The sequence below is a fragment of the Pyrgilauda ruficollis genome, unplaced genomic scaffold (genome assembly GCF_017590135.1).
Source record: "Pyrgilauda ruficollis isolate IOZ18807 unplaced genomic scaffold, ASM1759013v1 scaffold123, whole genome shotgun sequence".
NCBI lineage: Eukaryota > Metazoa > Chordata > Aves > Passeriformes > Passeridae > Pyrgilauda > Pyrgilauda ruficollis.
In genome coordinates, this window is record NW_024510655.1 from 415,015 (window position 1) to 434,657 (window position 19,643).

The window sequence follows — 19,643 nt, forward strand, 5'->3', positions numbered from 1 at the left end:
AAGGTGTCACTGGGAAGGCAGAGATGGACCAGCCCATCCATTGCTGGCTGTCTCCAGAGCTGGTCCCGGTGGGACAGGGAGATCCATGGCCATTGACATCCCCACCTTTGCCACCTGGGGGGAACAGGCTGCTTCTCACCAGGGCAGAGCCCAGGCAGGGCAGGGGGGTCCCAGGAGGGATGGGGGTCAGTGCCACGGTGGTCCTGGGCTCCCTCCCATTGTGTCTCAGCCCTGTCCCCCAGCTGGGGTTTGAATTCCCCAGAGCAGCCCACCCTTGCCACGTGCCCACTGCCACACCCCTTCGGGATTCCCACCAGGAGCTGGTGTCTGCCAGAATGTGCCCTTCTGCCATCCCAGGGTCCCAGAGCCTTCCCGACCACCCTGCAGCCTCTGGTGAGCCCTGGGAGTCCCTGCCCAGCCCCCCCATCCAGGCCAGAGGGAGGGTGGTCTGCTGGGACTGCCCTGGCTGGGACCCTGTCCAGGCCCTGGGGTGCTGCTGGCACAGCCGGAGGGCAGAGAGAGCCGGGGGGCCCAGGGCAGACCCTCCATGGGGCTCCAGCCCCACCCCAGCACAGCCTTGGCGTCCCCAAGGCAGCCCTGGGCTATGTGCTCCTGCAGGCAGGGCTGGGGGCCTGGCTCCCTCATGCTCCCACCCCCAACAAAGGCCCGTTTGATGACATTATTAAATGATTCAGTGCATTTTCTGTCTCTTAAAGTACTTAATATACATGCCTGTGTTATTCATTGTTATTATTATTATCTAATAAAAGATTATCTGACTCACTTTAATGTTTCTTCCAATTACAAATTGAAATTGTTCCCACTCTGACCTTGCAGCTGCTGGATTTTCTAAAATTAGTCATAATGATGCATTTTACTAAGATAATTAATTAGCTAAACTGAGAAAATTGAGTAGTAGAACTGTTTCACATGCTGCTAATTATCTTTTATTATGTCATCTTTACATGCAAATAAAGAAATATTGTGATTATTTTAAACACTGTTTTCATTAGCTAATTCACTCATTAGTGCAGTGACGGCTCTGTCTTCCCCAGCAGCAGGAGCCTGTAGGGACTTGCTGCTGATCGACTACAGGACTCTGCCTTTCAGGCTGACAAAACAAGAGTTACAGTCCGAATTAGGTTTATTTTGTCAATTTATTTTAATAGCAGCCATCAGAGGCAGGCGGGAGGCGGTCAGGGGTGGGGGAGAGCCAGGAGCACCAAGGACTCCTGCGAAGGCTGCGGGGGCTCGGCTGGGGCAGTGTGAGGGAGGGGTGCTGCCCCCCAGACTCCTCTTCCCCGGGGGTCTTCTCGCCCAGGATGTGTCCTGTGATCCCAAGCTCTGCTCCAGCCATGCAGAGTACGGAGCTGCTTCTGGCACTGTGTGGGGGTCTGGGGGCAGCTGGGTGGGCTCCACTCGTGGTGCTGGGCAGAAACTCCTCCTGTCCTGTGGGACACTGGCCTTGCGGCCACGGGGGCTCGGGGGCAGCAGCACTGCTGCAGAGGGACTCTGGAACCTCTCGTTTCTTCCATCCGAGGTTTCCTGCCCGGAGAGCCAGGTGCTGAGCAGGGCCATGCTGAGGGCCCCCATCGCTCCCTGGGGGCTGCAAGTCGTGCTGAGCTGTGTGCTGGCCACGGGCAGGAGCTGCTGCCTCTGGGGAGCCCAGGCCCCACTCACACGCCTGTCAAGAGCTCCTGGAGCTTCTTCCGAACTTCCCACTGGCTCCTGGGCAGTGGTTGTTGGGGGTTTGGTGTTCCCAGCTTGGCTCTGGCACCCAGGCCCCTTCCCTGGTACAGGCACAATGGGCAGGGGATGGATTTTGCTCCCTCCCGCCTTTTGCTCATAAATACTGTATTTATTCTGTGGGGAATTTATTCCAGTGGGGAATTTGGGGTGTAAGGAGGGACCACTCTCCAGGCAGCTGGCTTTTCATGGCCTGAGGTACGAACAGGGACGAGGACAGGCCATAGGGACACTTCTGGCCCACGGGTGTGGATGAAGCTCCTGCTGGAGATGGAGTGAAGGCGGCATTGTGTCACAGATGCAGCTAGCCTGTAGCTGCCAAATAAACTTGGTCATATCAGACCTCCAAACTCAACAGCAGGGACAAGCTGGATTCAAACCCAAGCAGGACCTCAGCCCGGCCGTATTCAATCCAGGACGCAGAGCTATCACTGGTCAAGGAGCCGGGCGGAGAGAGATTCCAGCACTCCCTGTCCTAGCCCGGGAAATCCAAACCCTCCGTACAAAGAGGGTCTGAGCGATAAAACACGCTGCTGTCACAAGGATCTCCGAGAGTTTGTGTCGTCCCTGTCTCCGACCACCGGCTCCGTGTGGCAGCATGGCAGGGTGCCACGGGAGTCACTGGGCAGAGGGGCCACAGCGCCCGGCCCCGCGGCCCGCTCCTCCCGGCGGAGCAGCAGCGGGGCCACGGCCCCGGTGTCACAGCCCTGGTGTCACAGCCCCGGTGTCATGATCCTGGTGTCACAGCCCTGGTGTCACGGCCCTGGTGTCACAGCCCTGGTGTCACAGCCCTGGTGTCATGATCCTGGTGTCACGGCCCTGGTGTCACGGCCCTGGTGTCACAGCCCTGGTGTCACAGCCCTGGTGTCACGGCCCTGGTGTCACGGCCCTGGTGTCACCGCACCTGCCTGCGGGCTCGGGACTGACGGAGCGCCCGGAGCCAGCAGCGCCTGCTGCGGGACACCGCGGTAAGAGGGGTCGGGACATTCGGGGCCCTGGGGGCAGCGGGACGGGCAGGGCTGGGACAGCAGGGGCCGGTCCCCTGGCACGGCTGCCACGCTCCGGGCTGGAGCTCTCGGCAGCGCGGGCACAGCCTGGAGCCTCCTGGGGGTTGGAGCTCCTGCGCGTAGCGGGGAGGGGGAGCAGCCCAGCCCCGCCGCTGCTGCCTGCCCGGAGCACGGAGCCACGGGGCCCGCTGAGCCCCTCCTGGCAGCAGAGCTACTCCAAAACCTCTGGGCCCGAGATGTGTCTCCTTGAGAGCACTGCTGCAGTGGCACAGGCTCCATCCTGGGAGGTGTGCAGCCCGCTCCAAACTGCATTGGTGACCTTGCTTTGGGCAAGAACCGGAATTAAGCACCTCCTGAGACTCAAAGGACCTCATCACCCCCTAATCCTGAGTCCCTGAGGCCCCCAGAGTGCCACTGAAGCCTGGCACCTGCCCTGGAAGCCCAGCAGCTGTCGAAGACAGTGCTGGTCTCTGATCAGTTCGACAGCGGGAGAAGCCGGTGGTGACAACACTGCCCCGGCAGCTACTCAGCCCCTTGTCCGACATTTCTGGGGACGGCGTGCCCGAGGAAGAGGGAGACGTTGGCAGACCCAGCACCAGTTGCGTCCTGGGAAGCCTCACAGTGTGTCCAGCAAATGCCAAGTCTAGTGGGCACAAGGCACTGCAGCCCCTGCTGCCCCCAGCACGGCTCCAGCCTCTGTTCTCACCCACCACTACCTTTGTTTCCATGCACAGCCTGAAAACTGTCCTGTTGGAACCTTCCATGGGCTTTGGGAACCTCTTTCTGGGCAGAGCTCCCATGAGTTCCACCCTCTGCCTCCTGCAGCTGGCAGAGACCTGTGCTGGCTGTCTGCGTCCTGTGGCACTGCCTGGGCCAGCCAAAATAGTATCTCTAGGTCCTGTTCAACATGGACATGTTTAAGAAACCCCTGACAACTCCATACCAAGGAAAGCTCCTCATTTTTTAGTGGCAGCAGCTGGGAAGGGAGTGGGATGGTGGTTGGGATGAGCATTGGGCACTTCACCAGCTCTGTAGAAGCCTGGACACTGGGGTTCATGCATAGTTATGCCTCAAACACTGACGACTGGCAAGCTGGAACAGGATATGTCTGGAAAGGGGGGCCCTACGGAGGTAGGGAAGAAGCTTTCTGGAGCCAATTTTCCTGTTCAGGTCCATGGTGACCACACAACACAGCACAAGTGCAGAAGAGCAGTCAAGGAGTGGCCAAGATGAATAGGGGGGAGCGATAGCACCCAGGATCCCCAAGTAGCCCCGCACTCTTTTCAGGAACTCAGCAGCAGAAGGCTGCGTGTGCCCCACACTGTTACATCAGACATAAAGAATCCCCTCCCTGGAGAAGGACATAGGCATTCCCATGCCAGCTTGGAAGTACATAACCTGACTTTTTGTTTCACAGCCCCCCTCCCAGTGGATCTGTGGCCATTACTCTGACCACAGACATCGGAATCGCAGTGATCAAGTCTCCTCACTGGATCCACAGGTGGGGATATTTGTTCTCTCCACCATCTACTCTTGTCCTTTCCTTCTCTTTTTTTTTTTGCTCATATATTTTCTGCATTTTATATTTATACTTTTAAAGGAAAACCAAACCCAGCCATCCACTGCCTTTCTGCTACAATTAAATTTTTAAAAAATAAATCTACCTCTTATATACACTGGTCCTTCAGTGTTATTTCACTCCGAGGGATTTTTTAACAAGAATTTACCCTGCCTTAGAGATGGGTTATAACAAGCTCCTGGTCTGTCCTAGACTTAGAGTTTCCTCAGTGGAGCTGAGCGTGTCCAAACAGGGTCAGCCCAGTCCTGCAGCCCCTCACACACCCCTCCAGCCTAACCAGGACCCCCAATGACTGCATTGCCATTATGGAAATGGACCCTGCCTGGTCCCCTGCAAAGGGAACCTCTCTGGGTCAAAGAGAAAAAGGAATAAGCTGGAATAATGACAAGGGAGGGTAAAAAAAAAAAAAAAAAAAAAAAAAAAAAAAAAAAACCACCACAGGAGAAAGCTAAGTGTCATGCTGGAAGTGGAGCAGTTTTCTTTTCAAATCACTTTTTGAAAGTGGCTGTCAGGAACACAGGGCTGCAGGTCCCAACCAGGACAGGACAGGTTTCAGCCTTTGGCTTCATGCTTCAAAGTGGACACAGGCCAGCCCTGCACAGCCCTGTTCAGCCCTACCCACAGGCAGTGCTTATGGAAACATAGAATCACAGACTGGTTTTGGTAGGAGGGGACATTTGGGTTTGGAGCCCCAGGTTTTTCCCCTGAGGCACCTTGAGTAGATGGTGAGGGTCTTTTCCAGTCAGATTGGGATTTCATAAGGTCCCAGTTCAGCGGCTGCTCTCAGGAGCAGAGGAAAGGAAGAAGCAGTGCCGGGCTGGACTCTGCAGTGACAGCAAATTCTCCCCGCGGTAGCAGCTTCTCAACCATTCCCTTCCGACCCCAAGAGAGGGAGAGAGCGAGTGAGGAGCTGAGCCCAGCCCCTCACCCCCAGCCAAAAATGTCATTGTCATGGTATCTCTGCCCTTCCCAAGAGAAAAGCCCCCGGCCAAGTGGCTGCAGCCAGGTGTACTCCTTCCCCCATCTTGGCCACTTCTTTAGTCTCTCTTTAGTACTGGTTGTTATCATCTCTGAGGCAACATATGGGAGAAAATTCCCTGAGAAAAAGGAAAAATCCTAGCTTCCAGCAGGACTCCCTCCAGCAGCTCCATGTGCTCCCTGTGTTGGCGACTCCAAAGCTGGAGGCAGCTCTGCAGGTGGGGTCTCACCTGACTGGGAGAATCCCCCTCCCCACCTGCTGCTCGTGCTGCTGGGAAAGAAGCCCAGAACACGGTTGGTTTTCTGGGAGGTCAGCATATTCTGCCAGGAGCTGTTTTCCCTTTAAAATACCAGAATTCTTCTGCCTTAAATCTCACATCCACCACAAGTGTGGTTGGTGCTGCTGTTCCTGTTAATTCCAGAATAATTCCAGGCTGGGTTACCCTGGGGATGAGATTAGTTATTTGGTCCAGAGCCATCATGCACATCCATCTTATGTAGGTTTCTGGCAAGGCTGGAGACACTGGGGGCATGGGGACCACCCAGAGCGGCTGTTTACAACCCACAGACCTGTCTTCATTCTGCAGAAACTTGTTGCAGCAAAACTCTGCTGGGATGTGTCCTGGTGCCAGCATAGACCCAGCACTGAAGCAGCTCCCTTTTCCAGGGAGAATAATACCCCAGTGAGGAGGAATTCACATCAGGCCAGACCTGCTATCACTCTAAAAATAAATTGTTGTATCGCACTAAATAGTTTATTTAGTAGTTGCACTGGGTGATTAAGGGTTTGCACTGGGCAGTCTGTATCTTGCACTGAACAGTTTGCTATATCTCGTGGTTTGTTACTCCCCATCACATCCAGCCCTGCACTATTCCCTCTCAGTTCCCCCCTCGCCCCTCCTCGCTGGCATCCCTTCGGCTGTGGTCCTCTTCCTCCGCCCTCCATGCCCCGTCTCCGTCATGAGCCGTGTCCTTTTCCCATGCTGGTCTCTCCACCTGGTGTTTCTCAAGTCAATAAACCGAGGACACTCGTTCCCACATGGAGAAGAGCGCGTCTGGTCTTTTGCCTTTGTCCATGTAAGATCGTGCGGGCTGGGGTCCATAGCTAGCCAGACTGGACCCAAACAGCCCGTCTGAGACACGATCCTACAATAAATTTCTTTGTAATTTTGTCTAATTAAGTATTAATTCCCTCCCTAAGCCGTTGTTGGCCACTGGGGTAGAAAGCAGCATTTATGGCTGATGGCTGCCATGAAAGGAGCAGAGCCAGCGCGGTGGGGCTGGGGAGGGGACAGTAGGGCTGGGGGGGTGGCAGGTGCCAGGCTGCCCTGGGCATGTGGATGTCCCAAGGGGCTGCTCCTTGCTTGCTGAGGTGCTCCAGCACACCAGCTCCCACAGCCACAAGAGCCCCAGCGTGCAGCCAGGCAGTGGCTGTAGAAGCCACCAGTGTTTGGGGACAGGGGAGCAGCAGCTGACAAGCTGATACTGATTCAGAGAGTGCTGCATGCCACTCCCTCCTGCACAGCCACAGCAGCCAGGGTCACCTGGCCTCAGGGGCACAGAGAAGATGGGGGCACCTTTGGCAAGTGGTGGGGCAGGGTGACAGCTGGGGACAATGCCAAGAGTCACTTCCCTCGCAGCATTGCGTGGTGTTCTCCTGCATGTGCTACAGCCCTGGGCTGAGGCTGGGGTCATCCTTCTGGGTCTCTCAGCCTGAAAGGATACTGGAGGCTCCCCAAAGCACACACACTCCAAGACCCTCCCTCCCACTCCCCTGAAGTTTGTACTTGCTGAAAATGGCTGCTCCTCATGCCCCTATTCCTTCCCAGCTGCCTGGCTGGTCCTGCAGGAAACCCACATTTTTTGCCCCAAAAATATGTGTCTGAAGTTTTTCTTTTTGGCTTCTGTCTTGCCCTCTCCCTTTTTTCTTCTTCCCCCACAACTTACCTGCTTTGGGCCTGAATAAATCTTGTCCTCCCCCTGGCACAGCAAGAGACAAATCAGGAGGAGCGGGGCCCTTCCTCCATGCCAGCACCGGGCTCAGTAATGAACTGACACGCTGGTGGTTCTTGGGTTTGGGCTGTTTTATTGTCAGTGCTTCAGGAACAGCAGCACCAGCCCTTGACATGGTGGATACAAAATTTAGTGACACCTGGCTGCTGCGTGACTCAGTTTCCCCATCAGTGACACACAGCTGATGCCCCAGGGCCACATCACACACCTGCCGGGGCTGCACAGTGCCAGGAAGCCTTGGGGTGCTGTTCTAGGGACTGTCTGCTGTGGGAACCACCCTTCTGTCCACACAGGGGTCTGGAAATAGTCAGTAACATTAATTCCCACTAAATAATTGTGCTGAGTTTGTAACAAAATGGTAAAGAATGGATTTTTTTTTACTTCCCTAAGTATTGCTCTGATATATCCAAAGGTAGGAAATTATTTCGTTGTGTCAAGGAAAATGAAACTGAGTTTTGCTTTCAAAAAGGAAACTTCCCTATTCCCACAGTATTCAGCTCCAGCACAGACCTTAAAAAATTCCTTTGTTTCCTTCTCTGTTCATCTTCAGAAGAGACCCTCATTTGGAGCATTGCAGGATGACTCATGGGACACTGAAATCTGCCAGCCCCAGCCTGAGCTTTGCTTGTCCCAGTGTCTGCCCCTTGTCCCTTATCCCCTCACTGCGGAGCAAAGAACTTTGTTCTTCCTCTGCTCCTGCAGCCCTGGGTGCTCCTGGTCCTCTGCAGCCAAGCCACCCACTCCTCCCAGCTCCCTCCTCCCACCCCTATTAACTCACATCCCCTGGGGAAAAAAACCAATTTCCAGGAAAGCTGTGGAAACAGCCTGGCTGGGGTGATGCTCAGGGAAAGCGTGTTCCTCTCCTGGAGGGCCACCGTGTCCCAAAAGCTTTGTGCTTCTCTGCAAGGTCTGGTCAAAAAGGGGCAGCCAGGGGCCCCTGTGGTGGGAAGATGCTGCTTGTGTCTGGGGCTCTGGCAGGGCAAGTGGCAAATCTTGTGCCTGGAGCCCAGCCCTGACCCTTGCCCTGGACTGCTCCAGATGAACAGCTCCCAAAAGCTGCCCCACTCACCCTGCCAGGCCCACATGAGAGCTGGGAATACCGGGTAGCCCAGCACGCACAGCTCTTCCTGCTGCCAGCCTGGCAGCTGGGCTTGGCTCTGGCCAGATCCAGGCAGCAGCTGTATGGATGCAGCAGGAAGACAGGAGGATCCTCGCATTGAGCTGATGACTGTTTAATGAGCTCATTTTCCTTAGCACTGCTGATTTCCCTGGGCTCTGCTCTGAGTTGGTTTGCCTCCAGGAAACAAGGACTTGGCACCTCTGAGCAAGGCTGTGCCTTAAATCCACAGGATGCGCTGGAGTGGTGTGGGCAGGGAGCATCCTGCTGGCTGAGGCTGCTCCGAGCAGCACTGAGTGGGCTTGTTTTTCCATCCAGTGTTGATGACAAAGCACAAAGCTCCAGGAGAGGGTTCACACCCTTGGGAAGTGTGCCTAGAACCTGGATTTACACCAGATACTGACAATGTCCAAGCACAGCCTTGCAGCTGGAATAACTCAAACATGGCTTTTCTTGCCTCTGGTGCTCTGCTGCTGACTGAACTCACACACACATGAACACATGGACCCCTTTCTTGCACCACCATGGACTCTGCATCCAGCACAGAGGAGCCTGGGAGTCCCATCCCTCCCACCAGCCCCTTGCCTTGATGCCTGCAGTGCAGACCATTCCTAGCCAGTGGCACCCCTGCCCAAAGCTGCCTCCAGCAGCTCTGGGGATGCTGCATGGAGACGGATGCTGTTCAGAGCCCAGCTTGGGTACTCACTGCTCCCCCATGCCCTGTTTCCTCCCTGGACAGCCTCACTCGCCTCCTGGCACCTGGGTGGAAGGGGAAGGGGTGCTAGCCTGGCCAGCCCCAGCACCACTGGCTGTCCCAGCACACGGATAAGTGTGAAGATGTACACCTGCAGCCTGCCATGGGAGACCTGGGAGGGATGTGGCATGCCCAGCACAGCCCTTGGACACAGAGGAGAGCAGAGGTCAGCCTACTGCATGCCCACCCTGTTGGAGCACTCTAGAGGGATAAACAAAAGGAGCTGGAAGTCTAAATGTGCAATCATGATTACGATTTAATTGGCATAACAAAGGCTTGGTGGGCTCAGGCTCATGACTGGAATATTAATATAGAAGGATGAAGCTTGCTCTGGAAAGACAGGCAGCGGATTAAGGGGAAATGTATTGTTTTGTATAGGAAGGCTGGATACATTTGGCTTGCAATCCAACAGGAACCTGGATGCTGCCAAGCTGAGGGGCTTTCCATGAGCAATTGCCAGGCTCACCCAAAACCAGGGACATCAGGATGATGCAAAATGTCCCTGCCCAACCACCAGGTGTGGTACCAGAACAGCAGGGACAGACTGCCCAGAAAACACTCCCAAGGCTTTAAAACTGATTTTTTTTTTTTTTTCTTTGAGAAAAGGCCAGTAGAAGAGGAAGGCTATGGCTTTGCTTCTAACCTTAGGGCGTGGATGTGGATTGTGGGGGGAAATCAGTGGGATGAATGCCATCCAGACATGAAATAATTCCTTGTCTGGCAGAGGAGAAAGGGCTAGAACTTGGGACTGGGAATAGGAACCTCTGGGGTATGGGAGCAGGATGCTCGGGGCTTTGCTCAGGTATGGTTCAAATAGCTCCACATATGGACAGCCCAAAGCTCTGTGAGTCCAGGGCCAAGGTCTAGCCACCTTCATGGGGAAAACCTTGTCCTTAGAGCAATTTCCCAGATCCTGCTGGTTCTGCCCTGCCCCTCTCTGCACCTCAGGCATCTCCACCCCTCCAATACTGGCCACGTGTGCTGTTCACAGCTCAGCAGCCCAGCTGAAGAGAAGCTGCAGGACACCACAGCAATGGCCACACCAAAGGCCATGTCAGGATGGGGAACATCTCGTGCTGTTTCCAAACTCCAGAGCAACCGGGAAGCAGGCAGGCAGCTTTGAGAGTAAATGCATCTACTCAGATTCAAGATCAAGAAGGCCAAAAGGAACAGAGAAAGGATTCAGCAGGCAAGGCAGTGAGAGCACATGGAGAGGAAAAGGACAGGAAAAGCCAGGGCTAATGCTCTGGGGTGTAAAGGGAATGATGAATACCGCCGTGCCAAGAGCATTCACAGCCTAAGTGCTTTAGCCTGAACCAGCCAGGGTACGCAGTCAGCACCAGTGAGAGGCAACAATCCTGCCAGGAACAGGGCTGGGGAGCCTGAGAGACAGAGCAGCACAGGCAGACCAGGTCTGGCAGCCCTGTGTGGATAGAGGCACAGCAGACAGCAGGAAAGCTGGGAGCAGGAAGGCAAAACTGGGCAGCTGGGACAGCGGAAGGGTGTGTGACTTTTTAAAAAGAGGAGAAACCTGGGTGCTCAGTACTGCTTTGGACTTCTGGGAAACACAAGGATAAGCAGCAAAGCAGCCTGGAACCCTGCAGGCCGGCACACTGGGGAGCAATTGCCAACTCCAACTTCTCAGGGCAAATTGTGGCAAAGGTGGTCTGGTTCTCTCCTCTGACAGAAAACACAAAACACAGTGTGTATGCTTGATGTTCAAAAGACTTTGACACAGGTCCATAAAACCATCTCAGCAACAAGCAGCAGATCCTATCCAGCCTAACCCTGGTGTGAAATGAGTGCTGGTCCCAGCTCAGGCTCCAGGCTGTGGCTGTCAGCAGGTGAGATCATGAGATACACAACTGCAGGCACAGTAGGAAGATAGGAAGTGTGGAGATTATGTTGGAAGGCAGATTCCTAAACCCAAACTCTCCCTACGCACTGCCTCACTGAGAAATTAGATAAACAGGCTTGGGGAGCAGGACACCATGGAGCACAGCCCCATACCAGCAGCATCCCAGCACAGCCAGCACATCGTATGAACAAAGAAATTACTCACTTGCAAGAAGCAATTTTTGGGGGAGGGACTGACAAGCTAATTAATTACTGCAGAGCAGGGGGCTAACAGCAAAAAAGGGGCAAGCACAATGCTGGGATGTGTAACCGTGAAAGGGCTGCGGAGTTGCTGGAGGCAGCTCTGCCATCTCCACAGCATCTGGGAGCAGTGGCTGGAGAAGACAGCTATGTGTGGACATTGCCCTTTGGGCTGGTTGGAGAGGATCCACATAAGGATGTCAGAGACCTGGAAAACACAACTGCAAAAAAACACAGCAAATGTGGGACTGTTTAATTGGTAGGAAGGAGTGAAGGGGGCTGCAGCAGCAGTCTGCTGGAATGTAAATGATTCCTGCAACAAGGAATCTGCCCATGCCAGACAACACAAATAGAATCAGGCTCAGATTATGACAGGGAAAATCAAGATAGGCAGTGGGAATAATCTTCCCAGTCATAAGAAGGAGGGGCTGGAGACTCCATTGCTGAGGTTTCTGAGAGAGCCAGGTCCACAACAGCATGGTATTACCTGGTATTAGCATTAGCTGGTCCCAAAGGCTCCCTTGTTTCCAGAATTTAACCATTTCTGGGCACAAACATATGGAAAACGCTTACAGCAGGGGCCTGGCTGTCTTTATGGCCTGTGAAGGAGCAAAGGTAGAACTGGACAAGAGACCTAAATGGTTAAATGGGTCTGTATGGGCCATGGGAGCACTACTGTCACCATCCCACGGAGCCACAGAGGTTGGTGCTGGGGACACCCAACCAGCTTCCCTCAGGAACTGACAGACAGAGAAGTCATAGGAATGAAATGTTGTGGTAAAACAAAGCAGATGAAGCTCATGAAGGCAGCAGACCCCCTGCCCTACTGGGTGCTCAGTGGGAGCCTGGGGAAAGAGGAGCCTGGTGAGGAAACCTGTCTGGAAAAAAAATCAGTTGGGGACAATGAGAGGAAAATGTGCCAGGTGAGAAACAGTGTTTATAGAGACAAGGGCTGTGTAATTTGAATTTGTGAAATAATTTCTGTTGTCTCAGTCCAGGGGCAGTGATGGCTGATGGCTCTGCTTTAGCTGCACACACTGGAGGAGCAGAGCCCATGCAGAGATGGGCGATGGATGGTCAGGGACCTGGCTAATGAAAAGCAGCATGTTAAGCACCCTTCACTCTCACTAATTGGAGGAGTGCTTAGAAGCACCTCTGAGCTGGCAGCTCCAAAGTCATAATGGCCACAAAACTCAAACAAAAAATTAAATCCAGGGCATGTTACTGGGAAACTGCTGGTGATGGTTCTTCCTCCACCCAGCTAAAGCTGCTGTGCACAAGGTGCCCCTGGGATTAGGTCTGACCAGATGAAGATGATAGCTTTTGCCACCACAGCTGACCTTGGTAGCACCACGTGGGGGCCACAGGGCTGGTACAGCACAGGGCAGGAGGATGCAGAACACCACAGCTGCCTGCCCAGCCCTCTTCCTCAGTCCAGGACTGCAGCTGCAGAAGAGCAGCAGTAAAAGAATATTAGGTATAAATTCTTCATAGATTTAAAGTTTTATGTGTAATTTTTGCTCCACACTTACCTGCAGGATAAAGTGGGCTGTGATCCTGTGTTCTGGGGACAGCCTTGTGGCACTGTCTCCCATGGCAGGGGTCCTGTGGGGAAGGAGGCTCACAAGTCCTCTCTGTGTGAGTCATCACAATCTTACACCCATGCCATGAGCAGGAGGCAGTGTTGGACAGACCCCAGGTTTACAGCACTGACAAAGCACAGAGCTTACATACGGCCAGGGTGAGCGACAGTCCTGTGCACAGCACCCCACCTTCCCTGACATCAGTTATCTGCAGCAGCAAAGCCCAGGAGACCATTTAATAATCCCAAATAACCCCACAGGAAAATATACAACAACGATCAGATAATTTATCTGATAGAAGCTCTTGAGGACAAGGGAATTTCCTCAAATAACCACATCCACAGAAACCTCTGTCCTTGAAGAAGGAGTTTCCAGCTGCAGCCTACCTTGCCAACTCCCTGGACCAAGGCCAAGGCAACACCGGGGTCTCCTGCACAGGCTGGAGATTGACAGCTTCTGCCACAGCTGGGCAGCAGGAACACAGGCAGGATATCCCCACAGGCAACAAGCAAAACTGGGGCCAAGAGGCCTCTGGGCTGGAGCACCTCCAATCCTGTGCACAGTTTGGGCACCCCTTCACCTGCCCATGGAGGAGCCTCCCAGTTCCTCGCTGTTGGCTCCACTGAAGGGCACCTGACACATGGAAGTTTTCACAAGGATCAGGCCATGATGACCCCTAGAGCTGGGGAGTCCTGTGGTGTCTCAAATGTGTCCAAGCATCTCACCTGGGTTTGGAGTGCTCTTCAGATCTCACATTGGACCTCACTCTGCCCTAATTCACTCTGCCACACCAGGAACATGTTGGATTCTGTCTTGATGACATGGTTAATTACTCATGGCTGCTCACGGCTTCACAGCAGCTTTAAAACCTGACCCCTCTCCTCCAGCTGCCTGCAGGCTCTGTGTTTCACAGGGGCATAGGTGTGCTCCAACAGCAGAGAAGGGAAGGAGAAGTGCTGCAGCATCAGAGGAACTCCCTCTCCTTCCTGCTGTGCTAGATCTGGCTGGAACTGTGGCTGAAGCTGGTGGAAAAGGGCAACAAGGGCAGCTCCATCCTCTAGTTTGCATCACCACAGGCATTTGGCTGTTGAGCTCTGCTTCTTACCTGCCTTGCAGTGTGGCAGGGTCTGGGCTGGCACACAGCTGGACCTGGTGGCTGGACCTACATGTCCCCCTTGACTAGGCAGCTTGGGGGTCACTGCCCACTATCAAGTGGTCCCAAGCAAATCCTCCCAAAAGCCCTTTGTAAATATAAATGATGCTTTCACTGCTGGTGTGACTACAGCCTCCGTCTCCATTTCCTGGCTCCCATCTCTGAAATGGCCCTGACTCCTCCAGTGCTGAAGTGGATCTATGACAGCAGCCAAGGGACCTGTGCACAGGGAGGGCCAGCAGCACAAGCAGCAGGGGTGCATCTGCTCTTGGGATGCAGAAGCATGAGCAAGGGGGGCTGGTAAATCTTCATGAAGCCTGTCTGCAGAGCCATGGCCAAGCCTTGCTGGGTGCTGGGTCACAAGCAGCTCTCCCTGTGTCTGGCACTGGGCCATAGGCCCATGGATGCCCAGCTTTAGAAAACATCCCCTTCAAAGGTCTGAGATGGTTGATGCAGGCAGGGGTGGGTTTAGCTAAAGCATTTTCCAAAGGAATTGACCTTCATTTCAAGCAGAGCAAATCTTTCCCCAATCAAATGACTTCTGTGATATTCCTAAATCACCTTAACAGGGTTTGTTTGAGCAGGGAGCCAGATACATTGGGTTTTGCTCTAAAGGACATCATTTTATGTGACCACTGGTAATTACTCCCCATGACCCCTTTGAACCCCAGGCCAGACACCATGTATATCTCCAGACCCTGAAATGGTTCTGCACTGTCTGGTTCCCAGACACAGGACTCTTGTACTGGGGTATGTACACAAACCCCCTGGCCCACATGGAGGTAGCAGATGAGCAGAGACTGAGCAGCCCAACAGCCCTGTCACACACAAACTCCAGTCTGAAGTGACAGATTGGAACTTGCTTATTGTGCCTGTACTGTGTATGTGGAGAGAATGCTTGAGGATGCTTGAGCTGACCTGACTGCCAGGTGCAGCATGCAGGGGCTGGCTGTGCCCCCATGCTCTGATGGTTCCAGCACAATAAATCCAGTGGTTTTGCCCATGTTTTTATCAGCATAAGCAATCTCTATTGAAATCTGCATCTAGAGAAGAAGCATACAGTAAAACCAGCACTGTGTGCTGGTGTACATCTTAACATATCTTATTTATGGTCCATTCAGAAACTATCTTCTGTGTCCACTGTAAAGTCTGCAGGACAGCTTCTGGACAGCTTCTGGACAAATGTACCCTTCTGCCTCGCTTTACAAATGAATCATCAAAGATGGATGGGAGAACTGGAGCTCCTGGTCCTTAGTTCCTTCTGACCTTCATTTGGAAAACCAGGATGGACGTCAGACAGAGCACCTTGGTGGCAATGAGAGTCAAGATTCCCCTGGACCTGGTGCTGTGTGGCCATTCATTGGCATGGAAAGATGCCCAGCAGAAAGGAGCTGAGGGATCCTTTTGCTGGGACAAACGTCACAGCCTGGCAAGGCTACTCTTTATGTAAAAGCTCCAGAGCTCCAACAAAGCTACCAGCTTGTAAGGAGACCACTGGAGACACACCAGCCTCCCCAGAACTGGACAAATGAAGGATGCTCTGAAATGTGCAAACATATCGAAGGCCCCAACAAGCCAGGGGTTGCTACATCAGCAGCTGAGACTAATTTACTGAGCTGGAAAGAACCCTGCATCCCTCTACCACAAGGTGCCTATGGCTAACAGCAGCTAGCTGCTTCTTTGTCTCTTCAGCCAGCTTCCAAAACCTGTCCTGATCCCAGGTGAGAGCTGCTACCACAGAGAAACCTTTGTCTCCCTGGGTTTGTGTCACAGGGTGGGAGATCAGTCAGAGGGGACACCACTCATTGTGCCTGCCCTTGTAGAAACCCAGCCTGCCCTGCACGCGTATCTGGAGCATCCCTCTCTGTAAGGGAATGAGACTAGCCTGGAAACGCTTGGCATTTCTTCAGCCTCGAGGGACTCTGTCCTTTCTGCTGCCAAAGCTGTCCCTACAGCTGCCAGGGCCTGTCCCTGTGGTGGCATACCCACCACTGTGCTTGTGGATGCCTGAGGATGCCAGACCTGCGTGTGCCAGCTGGGCACATGCACCCGCTGGCCAAAGTGCTGCAGCCCGAGGTTTGCCCGGGCAATCCACACTGCCGCTGCATCTTAAGCAGGGATTGGAAGTCTCTGGGGCTCCTGGCCAGGACATGCAGTGCCTTTGGCACTGTCTGCAGGCACGGCACAGAGCTGCAGTGCCTCTCAACCCAGAGCTCCTGGGGGGAGGCTGCACCTTCTGCTGCAAAATCTGAGCCTGAAAAAATCAGTGACATTTGTGAGTGGCACGTGACGTTTGAGGTCCCCTGCCCCTGGTGGCAGCTGATCTCTTGCTGCTCCTCACAGAGCTGCACTCAGGGGCTGCCAGAGCAGTCACTGCACCAGTGACACAGGGAACATGATACAAGTCACAACCACCCACCTGGGGATGGCTGATGCTGTGAGCAACCACCTTTGTTTGCATTTTGCCTTTCCTGATTCCAGGTAACATTGGTTTCAAGGGAAGTACATAACAGTAATTGAGTTTCTCTTTCAGGGCCACAGTGGATGCTTTGTGCATGTGGTGGGCAGTAGCATCCACACAGCACATTGCAGGTAAGGATGCAGGTAAGGATGCACGCTGGTGCAGGGCTGGCTGAGCTCCCTGAAAGGAGGCAGGTTCCATCTGGGCAGTGAGGTATGGAAGTATCCTGAGCCCAGAGGAGTTTTCCCAGGTAAGACTGCCACAATCCCTACTTGTAAATGATAAAATGTCAGATTATTATTATTATCATCATCATCATCATCATCACTACTACTACTACTACTACTACTACTACTACTACAACTACTATTATTATTTCTTCAAATCAAAAGAGAGTTATCCCAAAGACTGTCTACAGTGATGGGTGCTGGCAGCAATGCTGTGTTCCAGGTAATGTCTGACCCCAGTTCTGCTCAGCTACACTCACAGAAGTTACAACCTGAGCCCAGGGGGATTTGGAAACAGCAAAACTCAGGATTTAATCCTGTTTTCCAGAAAGGCTGAGGGAGGGTCTTGTGCTGGCATCAAAGGATGCTGAGGTCACTCAAAACCAAAGCTCATGCTGGCCTTGTGAGGGGATCAGGTGGGAAAGGCCACAGATTGGGCACGCTCCTTAGTCTTGTGTGGGGGTTGCAAGTACAATGAATTACTGACTCTGGAAGAGTTCTCTAAATCACCTTGTCTAAAACTAAACTTGTCTAAACTTGTCTAAATCCCACTCTGTAAGGAGCAGTAGCGACGAAGTCCTGAAAGGTTAAGGTGGAATATTGGGATGGTGTAGCCTTGTCAGAGGTCACTGGACGTGTGGGGGGATGTCTGGCCATGGAAGGCGCTGTGGCTCAGGCAGGCAGAGCTGGTCTCATCTTGCGCTGATCATCACTGCGGTGCTGGGAAGGCACCTCTTGCATAACCTCCTGTGGTCCATCAAAACTTTTGCAATTCTGTAAGAAAGGTGTTACAATGTCTTTCCAAATGATATTTGCCATATGACTCTGGCAAGGGAATTTGTTTGTGCCTTGCTTTATTGGTCCCTAACCTCCGGCCAGCCCATTTTACTTGTACAGCAATGAGCCACTCCTTTTGAGACCAACTGAGCAAAAAGTGGTTGATCAGCGACTAAGGCGTTTTGGTTCCCTGGTCATAAGGTACTAATTAATTCGATGTTAACAGGCATTCTTCACTCTGAGGTTGAAGCGCTGCTCTGGAGATAGAGCGAAGATACAGCACGGCATGATGTTGATTTGCCAAAGGTTGCCTGGTGCAGGATGAACACATCAGGTATAGACAAGGCTGGTGGCTAGAGAAGGAGCAGGCAGGACTAGAGAAAGGAGAAGGCACTGGAGAGGAATACTTCACATGTGCTGGCCCTCTATGAGCAGAAAGAATTTGAACATGTCTCAGGAGTCTCCACCAGTGCCATCCATGGGCAGGAGCCAGACTGAGGGAGGAAAAAGGATGGAGAGTGGAGATGTGGCTTGAAGCAATCAAGAAACAATAAAAGGGAATGCTATGGAAAAGGAAGACCAGCTTCACCAGGGAGAGCACAGTATACTGGTCTGTGTGGGGGACTTGGAGGAGCCCAGGAATGGGGTGGGTGTAGCTTTGTGATGGAGCCATGTCCCTTGGCGGTGTTTAATCTACAGTGTGCAGTGACAGGTGCATGCAGAGGACACCAGCACTGCCCAGCAGTGTTGCCCAGCGGATCTCCATGACCAGTGGAAGAGCTCTACAGCTCTGGGGAGAGCATCTGGGGAAAGCCAGGAAGCATAAAGAGAACATGCTAGTCAGATGGCACAAGACATCAGTGCCAGCTGGTGCTGAACCGTCCAGGATTTCAGCACAGGGCTGTGCCAGCTTCCCAAGGGGCCTGGCAAGCAGTATGGCTGCATGAGGACTCCCTTGTACTCAGTTCATCAGCCTGAGTCTCAGCAGAGCTAATTATCTTCAGCAGCGTTTCTTTCGGTACCACAGCACCTCTGCATCAGCAGGGACATGGAGTCAGCCCTGCTCCTCTTCCCCAGCTTTGCCACCTTCCCAGACAGAACAGCAGGCATGGCACTGCAGGCACCAAAGCGAGAGTGCTGCTGGTCCAGCTGCAGGGTGCTGAGGTGGAGGAGGGACTGTGGCTACTGCGCAAAGCCCTCTACACTGTGTGACCAGGAGCAGGCATCCCAAGGAAGTCTGGCTGTGAGGAATTGCAATGGAAAACCCACCTCGGCTGGCTTGGCTCACCATTAACTGGTGCTGGACCCGAAACTTGCCAGTTGCCCCATGCCAAGTTTCTCCCTGGAGAGGTGGGTCACCCAGCCCAAGCCCTGAGCCTGCTCCCAACCCATCTCTTGGAGCACCCCTCTGGGGAGCGGCATTCCCTCCTTCCGGGCCTGCGGCCTCCGAGGCCGCTCCCGCGCTACTCTTCCATGCGGGGCCGCCCGCGGGCGCCTTCGCACTTCGAGGATTTCGGCGGGCCCGGGCGGCAGCGCCTGCAGGGAGTGCGGCGCGGGGACAGGGCAGACGCAGCGGCACAGCGGGGCCGGGCGGGTCCCGGGGCGGGTCCCGGGGCGGCGCGGGCAGGTCGCGGTGTGGCGCGGGCGGCTCCCGGGGCGGGGCTCGGGTTCCGTTCACATCCGGGCAACGCTCGGCAGGCGCGGACGTGGAGCAGGCGGGCGGGGCGGCGGCGCGTGGGGGCGGCGGCGCGACCAATCAGCGCCGCTCTCTCATCGGTGCAAACAGGAGCACAATGGAGCGAGCGGCGGGCGCGCTGCAGCCAAGCTTGGCGCGAGCGCCGCGCGGCTGACGGGCCGGCCCGCCAATGGGCGGCGGCGCGCGTCTCTGGGCAGCCAATAGGCGTGCTGCGGGGGCGGGCCCGAGCGAGGTTAGGGTGTCCTTGCTGGGTGCTGGGCTAAACTTCACCAAATAAAAGCTGTTTGTGTTGGGGCGGCTGCGGAGCCATTTTGGGTAAGTAAGTTCTGCCTCGAACTTTGGGTTCGCCCGCCTGGCGGGGCCGGCGCGGCGGTGGGGCTGCGCTAGGGCGGTGCTATGAATGAACGCGGCGGCGGTGGCGCGGGCCGCGGGGCGGGCGGGGGCCGGGGCGGCCG

General features: G+C 54.3%; 1 protein-coding gene across 9 annotated transcripts in view; it reads left to right on the forward strand.

The window, feature by feature from the left end:
• The first annotated feature begins 19,285 nt into the window (after positions 1-19,285).
• CHD6 (chromodomain helicase DNA binding protein 6) overlaps positions 19,286-19,643 on the forward strand; it is a 96,990-nt gene continuing 96,632 nt past the window's right edge. For 7 of the 9 annotated variants that reach the window (XM_041490436.1, XM_041490443.1, XM_041490444.1 and 4 more), the window contains exon 1: positions 19,286-19,503. The gene's annotated coding sequence lies outside the window, so the exon portion shown is untranslated. The remainder of the gene's footprint in view (positions 19,504-19,643) is intronic. The other 2 variants (XM_041490442.1, XM_041490445.1) reach the window with 1 other exon arrangement.